Source organism: Triplophysa rosa, linkage group LG11, assembly GCF_024868665.1.
Source record: "Triplophysa rosa linkage group LG11, Trosa_1v2, whole genome shotgun sequence".
Lineage (NCBI taxonomy): Eukaryota > Metazoa > Chordata > Actinopteri > Cypriniformes > Nemacheilidae > Triplophysa > Triplophysa rosa.
Window position 1 is genome coordinate 1,628,114 of NC_079900.1, and position 5,065 is coordinate 1,633,178.

The following is a 5,065-nucleotide window of genomic DNA, read 5'->3' on the forward strand; positions in this document are numbered from 1 at the left end:
TTGTTTTATGTTGTTTTAATCAGTTTGGTTTCATGTCTCCTACTGTCTAAAGGTAAAAGCTATTACAAAAAGAAAGTTATTTCTGAACATGTTGCTCACTTGTGAGAGATGTTCTCTGCAGATCTCGGAGCACGAGACACTGAAATGTGGATGCATCAAGCTCAAGCTCATTTATTTCCTCACTACAGAAAACGCATACAGGAACATCTGCAAGCAATCATATGTCTAAGGTTCATTTTATGACCTAATAGTTAAGGAATGTCAGCCTTAGCACTGCCTTATGCAACAAAAAGGCTTTAAGAGGACAGATCGCACTCAGTGATCGTAAAAAGGGCCATTCATTCATACGGGGAAATAAATAAACACGCTGAATCCGAAATCACATACTCAATGAGTAGGCTGGAGAAACATACTGAACGAGGGATACACGTAACTCATCCTGTTAAGAGCGGAAAATAGTTTTTCTATTCATTTTATGTTCCTTTTTTATTTTATTTTTTAATACCAATGAAAATACAATATGACAAAATATAATATAAAAACTAAAATATAATAGTTTTTTAATAGTGATTCTCTTTTTTGGCAAAATATGACAAGGTTAATATGTGGCACAAATTGTTACCCCAATTAAATAATTGAAGAATGAAATAACATCAAACTTTACAGGTGTCAGTGTCATCTTCTGGGTCAGCAATGTCAAAGTCATCTCTCATGGGACAGGCATTCATGACCACCAGACGTGGGTGTCTATTGAAAAGGAGGAAGTAGGGACTGTGTCTAGTGGAGTACTGATCACATAGGAAGCTTAACATTAACTATTAAATTCATTTTCAAAGAGAAAAGCTCATTGACATTAAATATTCAATAAACTCATCAATTCAGTTTTACCATTGACACTTATTTGAAGATATTATAATAAATGTGTTAAAAGTTAAAACAAAACCTGGTTTGCAGTGTTGATTCCATACACCACAGCAGGAAGGTGGAGGTCCCAATCATTGTGGTTGTCATTTACATACTTCCTGGGGGTACGTTTGATGTTTTGATTTGTTCTTTCGTCCTGTAAATATCAAGTTGATGATTGACGGCAAGACAACAACAGAACTCACAGACATACAAAGAATTACCTGGCCATTGGTCTGGGGATGTAAGCACTGGACACCGCGTGTTTGATTCCCAGCGAGCTGAGAATGCTGTCATTGAGCTGCAGAGGGATCATCAGTTAGATTAGAAAGACTGGAGTAATTGTAGACAACAACATGGATGTTGAGACTAATGTATGGGGAAAACACAATTAAACCACTAAAAAACTTGTTGACAAAATCCTTCACATAGGCTAGTTAATTATTGTGGACCAATAGTAGCCAGCAATAACCCTGTTTTGAGTGCCTCTGACACCGCTGTGATTGCCAGGTCCAGGGTTATTGTGGCACTCTGTAAGAACAGATGTTTTCTCTTCCCCTGACAGGACAACGAGTCGCATGTACTGCCTGCTACGGCCGGTGTAGAAGAGTCTGTCATCTGTTTAAAGAGGAAAGGCTGCAGTTCAAAGTGAAGCAAAAGAAATCATAATATCAGACTGAGATTAAACTACATTATGATCACTACACGTATATGATCACTAATATTATATGTATCAATACCCTGCTGAAAAAAATAAACAATTCTGTTGGATTTAATGGTTATAATATAAATGTTATTGGTTGGGATGGAAACTACGGTCTCTACTGTGGCAGATGTAAACCTCTGAATAATCCCCCAAAACACTACTATAAGGAATTTTGTAATGGTTTTTATGTTAGAAAGCTAAGGGTTCTGTTATCAAATCTATTTTCTTCAGCAGGGCACCCAAATACGGGAGCTGAACAGGTAACAGTTAACGTATAAATTAAGCTCCTGACATATTGTGAAGATAGCTGCATCTGAATTTGCTCACTTGTTCACTCATTCACTATTCGTCATAACGCTTAATAATAATTGTAGCGTCCCTTTTTTACGAGCCGCTGATGTTGGTGGGTGAAGTAAGCAAGTAATGACGCGTTCAATAATAAATCCATGCACACTGATGTAAACTGCTTATTGTCTTTATTGTGCTGCACCAATACACAACTTGGTTGATATGAGCTCTCCTTTTATCCATAACATAGATGTTTGCTGTTCATACCTTATATTTTCCATCATGCATAGTTCTCCAATAAATTCATTTTAGCTCCTTTGTATTGACCCAAAGCTATTGTAGCATAGTCCATACCGACACGGTCAAAAGACTGTTTGCTCTCCAGCCACCACACCTGAAAACAGATATTTCACTTAGGCTTGGAGAGGCTAGATGAGGATGACAGATCCATAGAAATGGCCTTGTCATCAGACACACCTAGGTCATACACCTGCAGGTTTGTGAGAGGGGCAGAGTTTGTAATGACCAAGTCCAAGGTATGCCCCCTGGTGTGTGTGGGGACATCAACAAGTTGTTTTAAAGTAAAGCAGTCCAGTAGTTGAAGAAACTGCAAGACGGCAGGAGGGGGTGTCAACGTGGATGTTCATATCACCTAAAATTATAACATCGGCAGAGGATGTGCAAAAAGTTATGAGAAGATTTGACATCTCAGTGATAAATAATGAGTTAGGTTTAGGTGGTCTATAAATAAGGAGGAACAACACAGGGGAAGGTGACTTACATTTAAATGTGAGGCATTCAAATGAAGACAGTTCAGGTAATGGTTGCAAAGATAGCTCCAGATCGTTGCGGTGGATGACTGACAGGCCGCCACCACTTCCTGTGCTGCGAGCTTTCTGGAGGTAGCTATATCCTTGGGGACAGCTCTCATTTAAAGAGAAAAAGGTGTTTGGTTCGTGCCAGGTCTCTGTAATGCACATATAATCCAGACATTTATCCAGGATATGGTCATGAAATAAGCAGGATTTGTTTGTAATAGACAAAGAAAATAGCATTTAAGAGTTCAATTTTGCTACTTGATGATGCGACAAGTCTTTGCACTGGCCGCAGCAGACCAAAGTCCACTCCACGTTTCCCATTTAACTCACTGAGAGGTGTTTCCATGGAGACGTCCAACCTACTTATCCGATAGGAAACAGCGCTCTGATGACGTGTGCGTAGAGCGACAATTCGCGTTGCTGACCAGAGAACCGGTATGGTAAGATTTGTCTGCGAGCAGACAAACTTTCTGCGGGAATTTCTATGTACGTAACGCGGACGGCGAAGAAGTCCTAATTGTTTAATCACTGCAGTGCATGGTGGAATGAAGAAATTGTTGAGATTCATCAGCTGGTTGACGGAGTAACTCAACATAGTGGTGGTGCTGACAGCGGCGTGGAAGACGCACAGGTTTTCCCTGTTCCAGCCGCGCAGCAAAACATGCCAACTTCACGGACCCTCAACTCCACGGCGGCAGCAATGAATGGCGTATGAATGGTCACTTCCTGAATAGTACAGTATGTCCGCTTATATTACACCTGTGTGGCTTTATGGATTGTTTTGTTAAGATGGTAAAGTTCATTGTTACATTATTTGTCACGTTTATTATATTAGTTTAATAAATACAACAAAACAAATGTTTGCCTCGTTTATTTACAATTACATTTCATTACGTTAAATAAAATTACTTAATATATTTAAAATAAAACACTGATATTTATAACATTCATTTAATCTGTTTATTCTCAAAAAGTAGAAAATAACTGTCAACAAGAACAAACACAAGTGTATATACATCGGACGTACACTCAAAATTAGAATGCATTGTGGGTAAAAAGTAGTGAACAAATGTAGAGAATGAGTTGTTTACTCAGAATTCGGACAACACTACAAAATGGTGGACACCCGATCGCACTATATAGGAGATAGTGGCCGAATTCAGACACAGCTAGGCTTCATCCGAAATCGCCTACTTTCATACTATATAGTAGGCGAAAATGAGTATGAGTCATGAATAGTATGTCCGAAACCCCAGTATGCAAAAAACAGTAGGCGAGAAATACCCGGATGGTCTACTACTTCCGCCGAGATTCGTGAGTGTGGATCGGATGGACACTTATCTATCCCATGATGCCACGGGAGCTGAGCAACGGTCAAATTTCAAAAGTAGATCAAATAAATATAGCGGAAAACTTTTAAGTCCGTTTTTAATGTAAGTGCCAATAAATAAATTTCTTGTGACTAAATTATGTTTTGATCAACGCTTACGTGTAGGTTGTAGTTAATACGTCATAGGTCAAAGAGCATATGGGTCACATGACCATAAAACATGGCAGACGCAGTATGTCCAAAATGTATTCATACTGCTAGCATATTTTATAATATGAGTAGCAAAGCCATGTTAAATAGCCTAAGCAGTGATTTCATGTGCCTGCGATGTCATGTGCCTGCACGCACAAGGATGTTATTGTGAGCATGCGCAGTATAAAAAAAGGAACTGTGAGTTCCCAGACTAAAGAGGCGGTGGCGGTCTGTTTTTTTTTCTCCCGTGAATATTAGCCATTAGCAGGTGTTAGCTAACCACTTGGGTGACTGTGATAACGATAGACTGATGCAGAAATGTCTAATGCTACATATACTACTCCCACTCATACTATATAGAACATACTGTTTTGACGGCCGATAGGTAGGAATACTTATTCAAATTCAGTACTTACTGTCAGGGCTGGGCTGGACTGAAAACACACAGATTCAATAGCGGGTTAACAAAGTAATTTATTAGTCCAGAACACAAAAAGTTTGTAAGAGGACGGATCCTTCCGGAGCCCTGGAGGGTAGCGGCTGACTGCGAGGCCAACCGGGGAAACCCCGGTGTATGGCAGCATCAGCCGGAGTGGTGGGGAAGGTGTCTCTAGAGCCACGCGGTAGGCAGGATCAGAGGTTGGAGAGTTCCAGGGTAGATGGGGAGGAAACGACTGGCAGGCAGATGATCCAGCAGTAGCAGAGGCGCTGGAGAACCGGGAAAACAATCCTCGCAAAACTAACCCAAAAAAGGGAAAGGAAAAAAGCTAGGCAACCGAGTGTTGCCTGGGCAAATAATAAAGAAACACAGGGTTGCTCTGACTGGAA

General features: G+C 40.1%; 1 long non-coding RNA gene across 1 annotated transcript; it reads right to left on the reverse strand.

The window, feature by feature from the left end:
* Positions 1 to 597: 597 nt before the first annotated feature.
* Positions 598 to 1,330, reverse strand: LOC130561190 (uncharacterized). The gene is made up of 3 exons (XR_008963794.1): positions 1,128 to 1,330; positions 944 to 1,060; positions 598 to 747 (listed from the first exon to the last, which is right to left on the reverse strand). It is a non-coding gene; the product is annotated as an uncharacterized LOC130561190 (long non-coding RNA).
* Positions 1,331 to 5,065: the final 3,735 nt, after the last annotated feature.